We start from the raw sequence: 16376 nt of genomic DNA, 5'->3' as shown, positions 1-16376 counted from the left end.
GATATGGGATACTTTTGCTGTTGACAAAGTAATGGATGTATCGGCACATGTTCTGTTACGCTTGTCTCCACATACTTCCTTATATCCTTCTCACTTACCCTATCTGTTTCTCAGGCAGATGTGGTATCTTCTCTAGAAGCATAAGATGTTGAAGATAAGTACTCGAGAGCAATGCCAGATAAGTAATCAAGCAAGGGGTTCCAGGCAGTCAGTTCCTGACTGGAAGTTTGATTCCAAGTGCTGACTTATTGCTCTCTTTCTCCTTATCTTGCAGGTAAGAACAAGGCCAAAGGAAAAGACAGGGAAAAACATGATATGGGATACTCTTGCTTTTAACCCTGATGATATAAGATACTATTGCTCTGGTGTAGCTTGTTTGCAGACGTATTATCGGGAGTAAAAGAAGTTGAGTATTTCGAGAGACTCTGCTGAGAGTGCCTTCTCGGATGTGAAGAAAAGTTGAGCATGTTTTTTTATTTGCAGGTCTGCCTGGCTATGAAGGATAGAAGCCGACATATATAGGAGTCTCCCTAACAACAAGTAGTAGTGTTATTCCTTTACCCTTCTTGGTCATAGCAATGTAGTGGGAGCTGCAAGTTTCACGTGTTTTAACTTTGTCAGACCACTTTGAAAAAGTGGTCTATGGTATCTGGAAAGCTGATGTTGCGTGTGAAGATTGCAGACAAGCTTTATCCAAGGAAATCTGGCTCACGAAGTTCGGAAAGTGGTGCCTCTTCGGTTTTCGAACAACCAATCCTGTCGGGGATCTGGCTCTTAAGATTTAGAGAACAGTGCCTCTTCAATTTTTGAGAAAGCAATCATGTTGGGAGTCTGACTCTTGAGATTCGGAGAGCAATGTCTCTTCGATTTTTGAGAAAGTAATCCTGTTGGGAGTTTGGATCTCGAGATTCGGATGGCGGTGCCTCTTCGATTTTTGAGCACATAATCCTGTTGGGAGTCTGGCTCTTGAGATTCGGAGAGCAGTGTCTCTTCAATTTTTGAGAAAGTAATCATGTTGGGAGTCTGGCTCTCGAGATTCGGATGGCGGTGCCTCTTCGATTTTTTAGCACGTAATCCTGTTGGGAGTCTGGCTCTCAACATTCAGAGAGCGGTGCCTCTTCGATTTTTAAGTAAGCAATCTTGTTGGAGTGTTTTCTCGAATGTGAGTAAAGGTTAGGCATTTTTGCCAGTCTGCCTTGCCACGGAGCACGGAGGTTGACACACATTGGGACTTTCTAGTTATCGAGCAGTGGTGTTGTTCCTTTACCCTTGTGGGTAATAGTAAGGTAGCTGGACCTTCAAAATTTATGTGTCTAAACTTTGTCATAGATCTTTGGCAAAGTTATCTGTGGTACCCGAGGAGTTGATGTTGCGTATGGAAAGTGGTGCCTCTTTGGAATCTGAAAAGTGGTGCCTCTTCGATTTTTGAACCAACGGCCTTGTTGCCTTTTCTTTTATAAGTGCACCAATTGTGTGCAAGAAGTACATTCAGAGAGTTATTGCTTGTAGGAATTTTCCCCTTACTTCAGAGATTTATTGCACCTCATTTCTCCTCCATCATTTCTGAGAATGTCTGGCCCATCCGACCGTCGTTTGGACTTGAACTTTGGTAAAGAGGTAGCCATGCCTTCTCAAGACAACATATGGCGCCCATCCTTTTTATCCTCTACTGGTCCTTTTACCCTTGAGGACTCTGTGATGAAGAATGATATGACCGCTGCGGTGGTGGTCCAAAGATAACAGACTATTTTCCAAACTGTCTGATGAGATGGCTGTTAAAGATTCTCTGGCTCTCAGTGTTCAGTGTGCAGGTTCTATGTCTAATATGGCCCAACGCCTATTTGCTCGAACCCGCCAATTTAAATCATTGGCGGCTGAAGTGATAAGTCTCAAACAGGAGATCAGAGGGCTCAAGCATGAGAATAAACAGTTGCATAGGCTCGCACATGACTATGCTACAAACATAAAGAGTAAGCTTGACCAGCTGCAGGAATCTGATGGTTAGATTTTAGTTGATCATCAGAGGTTTGTGGGTTTGTTCCAAAGACATTTATTACCTTCGTCTTCTGGGGCTGTACCGCGTAATGAAACTCTAAATGATCAACCTTCGGTGCCTCCTCCTTCTGGGGTTCTGCCCAGTACTGAGGCTCAGAATAATCACCCTCTACTGCCTCCTCTTTCTGGGGCTTTGCCGACTGCTGAGACTTCTCCTGAGCAACCTTTATGAAGGCTCCCTCTTGTTTGTTTATTTTGATTCATGTATATGTACATATTTGTAACTTATCGGAGATATCAATAAACAAGCTTTGCTTCATTTCAACGTATTGTGTTAAATACACAAATGCCTTCTTCACTAAGTTCTTTGAATTTTTCCTTTTGTTGAAGCTTGTATGTTGAAGTTTTGTGAGTGAAGCATGTAGGTTGAGGTAGTGCTCCCTTAATTTCCCAAGTGAGGAAAACTTCTCGTTTGGAGACTTGAAAAATCCAAGTCACTGAGTGGTCGTGAGACTTCTAAGTATCAAGGTGCAGTAGCATATGGTAGGAGTCCCCCAAGTCTCCGGTCGAGGGAGTTGACGAATGAGGCATTTCCTTTCTAAGTGGTAGCCCAAAACTCCTTCTTCATATATATTTGTTATGAAAGTTGTTAGGCCCAAAGAAGAGGAGGCTTAGGCAATTTTTTTTTTCTAAATTTTTTTTTCAATTTTTTTTTTTTTAATTTTCGAATTTTCGAATTTTTGAATTTTTGAATTTTTGAATTTTCAAATTTCCGAAAAAAAATATATATATATATTTTTTTTTAAAGCTTTGTAGGTGAAGCTTTGTTGGGTACCATGAATTGAATTTGCTTCACACTTTCTTGATCAAGATAGTGTGAAGCTTTTGTAGGTGAAGCTTTTGTGTTGAAGCTTTGTAGGTGAAGCTTTTGTGGTGGGGTGAAGCTTTTGTGGTGGGGGAAGCTTTTGTGGGTGAAGCTTTTGTGGTGAGGGAAGCTTTTGTGGGTGAAGCTTTTGTTGGTGAGGCTTTTATGGGTGAAGCTTTTGTAGGTGAAGCTTTTGTGGTGGGTGAAGCTTTTGTAGGTGAAGCTTTTGTTGGTGGAGCTTTTATAGGTGAAGCTTTTGTAGGTGAAACTATTGTGGGTGAAGCTTTTGTAGGTGAAGCTTTAGAGTTGAAGCTTTGTAGGTGAAGCTTTGGAGTTGAAGCTTTTGTTAGGTACCATGAATTGATTTTGCTTCACACTATCTTGATCAAGATAGTGTGAAGCTTTTGTGAATTTATAGTTGTCCTCCATTGATGAAGCTTTTGTTGGTGAAGCTTTTGTGATGAAGCTTTGTTGGGTACCACGAATTGATTTTGCTTCACACAATCTTGATCAAGATAGTGTGAAGCTTTTGTGAATTTGTAGTTGTCATCCATTGATGAAGCTTTTGTTGGTGAAGCTTTTGTGATGAAGCTTTGTTGGGTACCACGAATTGATTTTGCTTCACATTATCTTGATCAAGATAGTGTGAAGCTTTTGAGAAATTGTAGTTGTCCACCATTGATGAAGCATTGTTGAATTTCCCTTTTTTTTTTTTTTGGGAAACTAGAAATTTGAAAATGTGGGAGAGAGAACATATACAAATTTTGCTTCCACACTGTTGAGTGAGAGATTGTGATGCAAGCCACATCTTGTAGTAGTCAAAGGTTTAGATGAACCATATAAATTGAATTTTCTTCGAACAGTCTTGAATTTGCTTCGAAGGTTTGAGAATTGTAGCTGCCCTCCATTGATGAAGCTTTTGTTGGCACCATAAATTGGTTTTGCTTCACACTGTCTTGATTAAGAGTGTGTGAAGCTTTTGAGAATTGTGGTTGAACTCCTTTGATGAAGCTTTTGTTGGCACCATAAATTGGTTTTGGTTCACACTGTGTTGATCAAGAGTGTGTGAAGCTTTTGAGAATTGTGGTTGCCCTCCATTGATGAAGCTCTTGTTGGAACCATAAATTGATTTTGCTTCACACTGTGTTGATCAAGAGTGTGTGAAGCTTTTGAGAATTGTGGTTGAACTCCTTTGATGAAGCTCTTGTTGGCATCATAAATTGGTTTTTTTTCACACTGTCTTGATCAAGAGTGTGTGAAGCTTTTGAGAATTGTGGTTGCCCTCCATTGATGAAGCTCTTGTTGGCACCATAAATTGGTTTTGCTTCACACTGTCTTGATCAAGAGTGTGAAGCTTTCTATGAGTTGTAGTGTTTGCATTGTTACAGAAAGGAAATGTCTGAAGCAAGAGGGTTGAATAGCTTGATCTTCGTATGCCATGCACTGAAGTTGTTGTTGGCTTGCAATAAGACTTTGTTGGTGACTATAACTCTTGTTAGGCATAAGTGCTCCCCTAGTTAAGTTGTCAAGCTTGAGGGTTTTTTATTATTTGTGAATGCTAGGAGTTCACATGTACAAGTTGTACCACTCGTCTTCTGATAGGTGGAATGAATGGTGAGTTACTTTCATCACTTGGTTGGTGGTACAAAGGTGAGTTCCTTCATCACCTTTCATCACATTTCATCACCTGGTTGGTGGCACGATGATGAGTTCCTTCTTCACCTGGTTGGTGGCATAAATGGCAAGTTGCCAAATGATATTAGAGTATGGGTTGTACATTTCATCACCTGGTTGGTGGCATGAAGGAGAGTACTGTTGGAAATGTGCCCTAAAACCAATCATATGATGATACTTTACGGACATTTCACATGTTAAACTAATCTAGTTTAACTATAAAGGGCAAAGATTATTGTTTGAGCCGTCTCATATAAATGTTATATGCTTAAACGATAAAGTCCAAGGAATATGTGATTGGGAGAATATGATCTAAAGAAGTTAGATTCATGAGACCATTCTTTCGTAGACACATCCTAAATGTTCCTGATCATAGGATTGCCAATTAGGCATTGACAGTCCGTTAAGATCAGTACGTACTGTGTCTTCTCTCAGGGAGAGTGACTAGTCTCGAGTCATTGGTGTGTGTGACATCAAGTCAAGTACGTAGGTGCTCAATAGAGAATGAGTTCACTGAACACGATCAACGAAGAGTTCTCATATTCATGTCACATGAGAACTCATGGTTGGGATAATGCAAAGTAGTCCTTTGACCTGAGGCATCACAGTTGTCTTGTGGTTAAGTCCTTGATCTTTGATTATGTCAAAGTCACCCCATCGGGGTGTCCACGGCATCATTGGGGTTAAGCCACTTAGTCATGGAGACAAGTGAATGCGCAACAAGGGATCTCTAACCTTCAAACCGTTTGAGGGAGAATACTCTATGATATGATTTAGAACCTCTGGCCAGAGTATGAATGAGATTTAGAAAAGTCGTTCTAAATCACATTCAAGGTAATCATATAAGCACACGAATCACATTGGATAGTAGACATGAATAAATGAATTATCAAACCAAACAATGTGGTCAAGAGTATTGTATTAGAGAAAGACCGTATTGCATTTGTAATCCTAAACTGAATAGGTTCTCCACCTCTTCTGATTAGCTTGGGTAACCATGATATGCTGCTAGGTGTCACTCATGGTTTGTGGAAACCCTAAACGTGTGTAATCACTAAAGGGAGAATTGAAAGTAAGTTTCAATTCACAATCGATGTAAAATGGTTTTAATCGCCCACTGCCTCGCTAAAAGGAACCTAATGGATCGTACACCGTGTAAGGTGGAGATTGAAGAAACAATGGAGATAAGTAAGAATAATTAAATGGTTTAATTATTTATGGCAATGATTAATTAATATGTTAATTAATCAAACGAATAAGTTCGTTAAAGACCTCGGGATAGTTTTGGGCCTCAAGGCCCAATGGGCTTCGAACGTCAAGTCCATTGACTTAAGTTGTATGACAACTTAATTCACAAAGGCCCAAAAGCCCAAACAAAACCCCATGGCCGGCCATTTAGAGGAAGGGTAGTGAACTTGCTTTAATTACAAGTTTGCCACTCAAATGAATAAAGGTATAAATATGACTTTATAGCCAAAATTCATTAAGGGTTTGTTTTGGAGAAAATTGGAGAGAACATGTCTCTCCATTTCTCTCTAAAGAGGCCGGCCCCTTGGAGGGTGTATCTAGCCATACTAACTACTCCAAGGTCACTCATTTCTTCTCCAATCTAACCTTGGTGAAGATACTTAGAGGTTCTCAATTTTGGGAACTTGGAGAAACCTTTTCATCCATCCAAATCCATAGATTTAAGATGCAAGGAATGAAGGCCCTCTCTTTGGGTGATTAGCCTTTGCTTATGCAAAGAGGAATCTACAAAGGTATGATTTCAACTCACTTTGTTTTGAGTTGAGTTTTGGTTCACCAATATACTAGGCTTTGAATTTCATGGCTAATGTTTTGTTTTTGAGTGCATGCTAGCATGATTCCGCCTTTAATTGTTAATTGCATGCTATATGATGTTGCTCAAATGAACATGTTTTCACAAAATAATCCTTCAAGTACGGGTTGTACATTTCATCACCTGGTTGGTGGCATGAGTGGCAAGTTGCCAAATGATATTAGAGTACTGGTTGTACATTTCATCACTTGGTTGGTGGCATGTAGATGAGTTCCTTCTTCATATTTCATCACCTAGTTGGTGAGAATAAGGGCAAGGTGTCGAGGCACATTGTAGCAAATGTCGAAGACACAAAGTATGTTAAACCTTTTCGAAGCACAGTTGGCTTATGTATGGATGTGTTGGAATGTATGATGTTTATGTATGAATGTGTTAGAATGTATAATGTTTATGTTGATTGATATGAGTGATGCTTATGAATGTTTTGCTATGCATGAAGAGATCTATGCTTTTGATATGTGAACCATGTTGGTTGTAACACTTAGTATCACATACTTTGTGTCAAAGTATGCATGTTGAAGCTCTGAGTTGGAGTATAAGGGTAGGTCAGCGTAGACCGAGTGTTCCAGTGCTAGGAACGCAAAAGACTCAAAAGAAGTTGTCTAAATTCTCTCTTCTTTAAATATTTGCCAAATGGCTTGTGTGACAAAAGATCTCAAGCGGTTGAGAGTTAAAACATTTGTAATGTGTATGCCTTCTTATAATAGCATTTCCTTCAGTACCTAGTTCTCCACTTTGAAAGAGTGAGGCTTGGCCCCATAGTCATAATAGTTGACGGTACGTTCACCCCTGGTTGTCTTGATACGAACTTTTATCCCTCTTGTTGTAATGGGCTTGCTAAGAGTAAAAATCCTTCCTCTTACCAAGAGACGGATACGTTTGGTGACTTAGCGAGTGCTAAATGAGGCAAGAGATGATGCAATGGGCGTCTGAATGGCCAATATCTCCTCACTTGGTAGAACTTGACTTCCACTTCCCATTTGTTGATAGGGGTTAACCATATGGAGGTTCCCTTGGTATGTCCTTGCTTCGGTGAAGGCGTGGTTGTAAGCCTATGCCATCACGTCAAAGTAAGTCTTTCAAGTGTTGGCATTGATCATGTACTTGAAAAAACAATCACGTAGGCCTGCCGTGAAGGCCTTAAGGGCGGTCTTGTCATCTGCCTCAGCGCAGCGAGAATACTCATGGCTAAAACGACCAGCATACTCTCGTAGTGACTCATCCAGCTTCTGGCGAATAGTGTACAAGTCATCTGCAGAATGCAAGTGATCGGTCTAGAAGATGTGTTGAGAGAGAAACAGTTTCCTCAATTCCTCAAATGAGATTATTGTCCCAGGTGGAAGACGACAATACCAGTTTAGAGCTCTGCCAGAGAGGGTGGAGAGAAAGAGAAGACATCGCTCTTCGTCGGTATACATTCGATATGCCATGGTGGACTCAAAGAGGTTAAGGTGTTCAATTGGGTCCTCCATTCCAGTATAGAGTTGTAAACCAAGCTTTTGTTTTGTCTTCGCTTGAAGGAGGGTGTCGATGATCCTTCTTGTGAAAGGGCAGGCCTGGGTTGGTTCCAGTCAGGTATCTCAGCCTGACGTTCGGCCTTCAACTTGTTTACTTCCTTAAGGAGCTGTAGGACAATGGGGTCCTGAGTGGAGTCATGTACCACTGGGATTTTCTTTCGTAAATCTCCATCGCCTCTTGGAAGTAGGAAAGTTTGAGCAAAGGCGTGTGATTTTTCCTTGGACTCGCCATACTGACTTCTAGGGCGAGTCTGTCAGAATACCTCAGAGTCTCTTGTATCTTCATGTTCCTCTAGGACCTGTCGTTCCTTCCCTAAATTGGTAGCTGGCCTGGGTTGTGGGAGGGGACCAAGTTTTTCAGAAACCCTTGGGTCATTGATCTTTGAGCATATGTGGAGGGGATTCTCTCGACGTTGCTTTAGGAAGTCTTGGCAGTCATAATAAACGACTTTCGATCCTTCTAACCCTTCTGCAATGAGGTGTCGTCCTCCATTTCTCCTACTTCGGGACGAAGCAGCTGGGTTGAGAAAAGTCTCATGTTGATCAATGTTTTGATGATTAGCACGCTCCTTATCAGGGATACCTATGTCGAAGGAATGTGACCCTCCGTGTTAAAGGGCACCCAGATGATGGTTGATGTCCACAGGGGTAATGAGCTCACGTGTTTGAGTATGCCTAGTTTCGTGGAGCGTCTCAAAGAGCTTCTCATACTGCTCCTGGATGACCTTATTCTTCATTGCTATCTTGTTGTTCTAAGCTTCTAGCTCATCGACTTTAGCTTGAAAAGCAACCCTCTTTCCTTCCTTCTTTCGTTGCTTCGCACTAGGTGCAAGAGGGGTGTCATTCTGTGTGATGTGGCTTCCTTCGCTACCCATGTTGGAGAGGGATGCCTGGTCAAAAAAGAGTGTACAAATGGTGGAAACCAGCTTGACAAAGCTGAAGAGAGTGGGAATAAGTGTCGTTCCCACAAACGGTGCCAAATGTTGATGCACAAAATCAGTGAGGACTTTGGTACAACCAAAAGTGTTAAGTTTGTGACCTTCGCTAGATTGCTCTGATCACTAGTGTGGATAAGTATGTAAATGGATAGAGACAGGGAAGCAAACACAAGATGTATGTGGTTCACCCAAATTGGCTATGTCCACGGAGTAGAGGAGTTCTCATTAATTGTGAAGGGTTTACACAAGTACATAGGTTCAAGCTCTCCTTTTGTGAGTACTAGTGAATGATCTAGTACAAATGACATTAGGAAATATTGTGAGAGAATGATCTCTATTTATCGAAGAGAGTTTCTAGTTTCATTCTGACATTGACATCGTGTTGTGATTGGCTTCTGACGTCGACACATGTCGCGCTGTGATTGGCCTCCTGGTTGGAGGGAAACTCTTCTGGGTCCTTGACGGTGTAACGTTGACCAGTGCTCAGTAGTTTCAGGATTGGTCAAATATGGTACAAACATACATCATTTTCTCAAAAAAGCTACGTTTTCACTCTTGCTAAGCACTCAAAAATTCTCCAAACACTTCTCCCTTAACATTCTAAATTTAGCATCAGAGGTTCTTTGGCCAATTCATCGTGGGCGCATGAGACTTTTGGCCTTGACCTAAGATGTTATTTGTTTTGTAGGTGCAATTTTTTCCAAGAACAAGGAGGAAGAAATTTGCATCCACGATAAGTGCATTATTTATCATATTTTCATATTAATTATCCCTAGGTTTTGTTAAGGAATTGATTATAAAAGAGCCTTATTACTTTCCTTTTCTCAGTTTCAGCCAATCTGCGCACTTAGAACATTTTTGGTAATAATTCAACTTTCCGGAGGAGTTTTGATGCAAGGCTAATTGGAGAAGAAAGCTAAGAGGCTAAAGATCGTTGTATCCGAATTTCATAATTTTCCATGGAGCCATTCATTCCAATTTCACAAATCAATCCCGCAGAAGTTGTTTTCCCTTCAGAATTGCGCAACTGTGGGAGAATGAAGATTTGAAGGCTTTCCTAATTTTTCCTAGTGGCGTGCGATATACAGTTTCTCCCAGACCTTTTACGGTTTTCTAGTATAAATAAGGTGCTCTAAGCTCTCTCTACATACCCCCGAATACCCCGACATCATTCCACACCATACTACCATTCACCATCTCCCCAATTTGTGAAGAAGAGCTTAGGGACGTGCTTTGCCATGGACTTCGGGTTCTATCTTTCTTTTATTTTTATTCCTATGTGTAACTAAGTTATTTTCTAAGGTTTATGATGAAGCCATGACATGAATATTTGCGAAGTACTTTGTTAATTATTATCCGATTATATGCCATGTTATATTCTTAATCTTTGTGTGTAATTTATTCTAGATTCGGATTTCTAATGACTAATCGCCTTTAGGAATTTTGCATCTAGATATTTAGATAAATCTATGAGGATGACCAATTATTGGAATTAAGATTAAGAAGAGTAGACAAACTAGTGAGGATGACCAATATCAAGCTAGTCCTACTTGGTTGACATGATTCTTCTATGCGTAATGGGTTTTTATGTGTTTAATTGTATGCCTAACCAATAGGATATAATTATCATGTAGAGATACAAGAGTTGATGCCTAACCATGGATTAATTTATACCTTAGAAAGAATAACTTTTAACATTGGCATGGTAATTGGATAGTAGTTGGCTCTAGGAAAAGTAAATGGGACTGTTGTTGGTGAATTCATAACCTTATGTTTTATTTAATTGTCTTTTATTTTTCTTGTTATTTTTAGTCTTAATCAATTACTCAATTATTCAATTAAATCTATCATTTGTTTGTTTAATTAAGTTTAGCATGGTTAATCGGTTAAATTGGTGTTAAAGCAATCCCTATGGGATCAACCTCGTATTTGCATATATTACTACAATTGATTCGTGCACTTGCAAGTTTAATTTGGTTTAAATTAATCTATTATTTAGGTTAGTTTAAATGGACATCAACCACCCCATTGTGCCTTCATTTATAGTAGAAAGGATGGTTAAATCCTTACCCTAATAGGATTACAACCCTAATAGGATATTAACTACTAAAGGGAATATTCAAGGATACCCCTAGATACACTAGGATTTACACAATCACATTCCTAATCTAATAGGACTACAACACTCCCCCTTGAGTGTGTAAATACTCAAACAAAACATCGCATCAGATCTTCAACAGATAAGGTAGAACAGTTGATGAAGTAGTCGGCATAACAGGTGAATGCGAGTCTCAATTTTAAAAGAAGGGATGCATGGGTAGTAAAATTCACAAAACCTCGCTATGGTAAAACCTAAGGTAAGTAAAAACCCATAGACTAAGGAGAAAAGTGAGAAGTATGCATAATGTCTAAAACAAAGGTCAAACAGGACGAAAGTAGTGAACTCAACGGAGTATGATCTGGGTGCCTCATCAAAACCTTGTTAGGTAGCAAAAACCCAATGGGAAAAATACCCCTAATCGTAAAAAAAAAAGTACATTAAGATCAAGTGAGTATGCTTCAAAATACTCCCCCTTAGTTAGACATAACTTCCAAATAAGAGAACTACAAGCAATTCAACTCAGATAATTTATGCATACCGTTTCCTTGGACGAGCTTCTAAAAAGTAAACTTGGGCAATGACTTGGTGAAGAGATTGGTTAGGTTGTCTTGGGAACGAATTTCCTTGACTTCAAAGTTCTGAAGCTATTGTTGCTGGTAAGAATAAAAGAACTTCGGCGTTATGTCCTTGGTGTTGTCTCCCTTGATGTATCCCTTCTTTACCTGCTTGATACATGCTACATTGGCTTCAAAGATCGTCGTAGGAAGGTCAACGATGGAAGTAAGATCACTAGTGCTTCAAATATGTTCCATGACTGCTCTCAATCAAAAGCACCCACATGATGCTTCATGCAGGGCGAGAATCTTAGCATGGTTCAAAGAAGTCACAACTAGTGTTTGCTTGGTAGACCTCCAAAATATAGCAGTATCTCCAACGGTAAAGCCATAGCCCGTTTGAGAACATACCATATGTGGGTCAGACAAATATCCAGCATATGCGTAACCAACGAGGCAGGAATCAACCCGATGACCGAAGGGGGCCGCATCTCCTATCGAGGATTCATGGGTGTAGAACAAGCCTAAATCCGTAGTACCCTTGAGGTAGCGAAAAATGTCTTTAACACCATTCCAGTGTCTGTGTGTAGGCGCATTACTGTATCTAGCCAAAAGAACTTCAAGCTCCAAATCTTTTCCTCTTCCTTCTTGGGATGGAAATGATCTCGAAGGCTTTGCTTTATCCTCATTAAAATGTCACAACACCTTTTGGGTGTAGTTTGATTGATGTACTATGATTTCATCCGAACAATTCTTGATCTCTAGGCCGAGATAATATCGAGTTTTCCCAAGATCTTTCTGAAGGAAAAATTTTGTCCTAGCTAAGAACAAGTAAGAACATTTGAATACATATGCAAACTATTAACACATTAAAGTAGGCATGCATTCAAAAACAATTCATAAAACCCATGACTTTCAAAGCCTAGTATATGGTGAACCAATAACTCTTTAACAACATTAAAGAGAAGGAAAGATTTAGAGTTTCTTTACCCTTGAAGCTCATCCTTGATTACACAAGGGATTCACCCAAGTGGAGGGCCTTCAAGTCACCTCCTAGTTCCTTGGATCTTCCTTGTGATTTCCTTCCCTTTTGTGCTCCTTTGCTCCTTGAGGATGTAAGGAAAGGATCTCCAAAAACACCAAAGGTTTGGTGTCTCTAAGTCTCCACACCAAGGATGAGATGTGAGGATGAAATGGATGACTTAGAGAAGAAAAGATTGCTAGCTAAATCCTCTCTAAGTGGCCGGCCTCCTTGTAGAGAAAAGAGAGAAAATGTTTTACCTCTTTGCCTCAAAAAAAACCCTAATGAGAAATAAAGCTATAAAGTTGATTTTATACTTCATTTCAAGTGAGTGGTAAACTTGTAATTAATCCAAGTTTGCAACCATCACCCTTATGGCCGGCCTTACCTTTGTTATTGGGCTAATTGCCCATTTTGTTTTAGTTGTCATACAACTTAAACATAATGGGCCTTGTGGACCAAAACACTTTTGGGCCCCGAAGCCCAAAACCAACTTAAAAGCCAAATACGAACATTTCGTATAATTAATTAACTAATTAATTAACCTTGACCATTTTTCAATTAAACCATTTAATTGCATATCCATTTCATTTAATTTCTTCACTTTCATCCTTACTCGGTGTACGATCCATTAGGTTCCATTTAGCGAGGTAGTGGGCGATTGTTACTCTTAACGATCGATTGTGAATTGAAACTATTTCAATTCTCCCTTTGATTAGTGTTTGCTAATCTTCAGGGCTTCCACAAACCATGAGTGACACCTAGCATTATGTCATGGTTACCCAAGCTAAGTAGAAGTGGTTGGAAAACCTATCCAGTTACAACTACAATGCAATACGGTCCTTCTCTAATACAATACTCTTAATCACATTGTTTAAGTCATAGTTTGTTTCATGTCTACTATCCAATGTGATACTTCTCTATATGATTCAATTGAATATGATTTGGAACAAACTTCCTAAGTCATATTCATATGCTTTGGCCAAAGACTCTCGAATCATATCTTAGAGTATTCTCCTTCCACCATGGAAGGTTAGAGATCCCTTGTTGCGCATTCATATGCCTACATGACTAGATAGCTTGACCCCAACAATGCCGTGGACACTCCAATGGAATGCCTTTGACATGATCAAAGATCAAGGACCTAACCATTAGACATCTATGATGCCTCAGGTCAAAGGACTACTTTGCATATTGCAACTATTGAGTTCTTACATGACATGTATGTTCGAACTCTCTTTTGATCGTTGTTTAGTGTACTCGATTACTCTTTCGAGCACCTATGTGTTTGTCTTAGTGTCCAACACTAATTGACTTGAGACTAGTCATACTCACGCTTGAGTCGACATAACACATACTAACCTTAGCGGATTGTCAATGCCCAATTGGCAATCCTATGGCTAGGAACGTTTTAGGAATGAACATAAGAGAAAGGTCTCGTTAATCGAACTTACTTAAATCACTTGTCTCTTAGATCAAATACATTCCTTGGATTCTCTTATTGCTTAAACACATGATACAATAAATAGTGATTAACAATAAGCTTTGACCTTCATTAAACATATAAAAGTTTAATACAATAAGTATTCCAAAAGCTATTACATCAAATGAGTGGCTTTGTGGGCATACTTCCAACACTTTCAACTCAAATTTCGATTTCAAGTGAACGACAATTTCCTCAAGCTCTGCGGAGAGTTCCGATGAGGTTCATGTTGTTGATATAAACTACAACGATCGCAAATTCAGAATGTGACATTCAGTGGAAGTCCTTTTGGAATTTCATGTAGATTTCCATATCTAGATCCTCATAAAGATACACGGTTACCACGTCCATAAGCTGCATATTCAGTTTTTCAGAAATTACCAAACTGATAAGGTAGCAGAATGTTATGATGTCCATTACGGAGGAATACGTCTGCTCGTAATCAATCCCAGGGCATTAAGAGAAGCCTTGCACTAGAGGTGTGCTTTGTATCGCACTATTTCATTCTTCTCATTACACTTCCTCACGAAAACCCACTTGCAGCCCACAGGCTTTACACGTGGTAGAGTAAGAGCTACATGCCTAAACACCTTACATTTCACAAACGAATTGAGTTCGACCTGGATTGCCGTTCTACGTCAACACTCATGAACAAAACGTGGTTCAATGTTATCACTATGCATGATGTCAGAAGCAACTATATATGCGAATGCATCATCGACAATCATCTCATTTCGATTCCAAACCTCATCTAATACTGCATAATGGACCGAAATCTCACGATTCTCAGGAGGTCGATATGTCTTATCTAAGACATCATCGTAGTCTAGTATAACCTCATGCGTTGGAACAGATGAGTAAGCAATGGTCAGATTCAGACTATGGTAACTAGTTTGTGCCGTTTTCCTCTACAGGGGTTGTGAATCCTTTAAACCAGGGGGTCTACCACGCTTCAGGATAGGAGCTGGTGATTGGCTAGCTGTTAGTGTACTAAGCCATGTGAAAGGTGCGGCCTCCCCACCCTCAAGGATGGTTTGGCCTTCCAAGGCAGTGATACAGTGTGCGTTAAGTACATTCATCCTTACAGGTGTGTTTGCAGCGAGTATATGTAATCTCGTCACCTTTGCTAGATCACTAAAATCATCCGGCATGCTTTGAGCGATGCTCTAAAGATCAAGAATACGTCGCACTTTAGTTTCAGACTAAGAGGTGCGGGGATCTAAATGAGACATAGTAGGAGTAATCCACAATAATTCGCAGCGTTCTATAAAAACGTTAGTGATCTTATCTCCCCCTAATAATGGAAAGACTGTCTTATCGAAGTGACAATTAGTAAAACATGCGGTAAAGAGATCTCTTGTCAAGGGCTCTAAGTAGCAAATAATGGATGGCGAATCATAGCCGATATAGATTCCCATTTTTCTCTAATGACCCATTTTGGTACGTAGTGGCAGCGTTATTGGCACATAGACTGTGCACCCAAACACACTTAAATGCGAGACGTCAGGCTCGTATCCAGTAACCAACTATAACAATGAATGGGGTAGCGGTAGGCCTCAGGCGGACCAACATAGTTGTGTGCAATATTGCATGGTCCTAGGCAGATACCGGCAAGTTGGTTCGCATAACCAAAGTCCGAGCTATAGTTTGAAGGCACTTTATGAAAGCTTCTGCCAGGGCATCATAGGTGTGAACGTGGCGTACAGTGGTAGGGATTTTTACAACTCATGTGAATGCGATAAAAACCTTCTATTTTACTTGCAAGAATTACAAGGATATTGTAGTATAAACGGATCTCGCAAGGTCATTCTCCACAGGGATTATTAAATAAACCGAAACAAACCAAATTTCAATTAATTATTGTAAAGTAGAAATTTGGATGATTGATTTTATAACCTACTTAAAGTAAAAACGAATTTAATGAATTAAAATAGATAATCTGCAATATTAAAGCTAGAGAGAAGAAAACAGTTATGAGAAAATCAAATTAAGAAGGCACTAGGGTTCCACCATCACCTAGCAATCCTATGAATTTTTACCCATTACTTATGATCTACACATGCCACTTTGAAGGTTAGATTTTCCTAATTCATATTCTACTTGGAACCTCCAATATAGAACGTATATCTAACATGCAACCCGTCCGGACGTTCGGATCAAATCTAAACATGAAAGACTCATTATGTTTTATGAAAATCCTTTGAAAAACCATGCAATCCTTAAGACGTGATATTCATCCTAAGAGAAATTACAATTATTAATCACAAGAAGCCAGCGTCAATTTCAGGGAACCTTCCGACCAAAATTGCATCAAATTACTTTTCTAAAGATCCTAATGGTGATCAGGCATTAAGACAATTAGATAGTTTTTATCCCGGTGATTAACAA

This window comes from Malus domestica, chromosome 06, assembly GCF_042453785.1.
Source record: "Malus domestica chromosome 06, GDT2T_hap1".
NCBI classification, from domain to species: domain Eukaryota; kingdom Viridiplantae; phylum Streptophyta; class Magnoliopsida; order Rosales; family Rosaceae; genus Malus; species Malus domestica.
Note: the sequence above shows the minus strand (reverse complement) of the source record.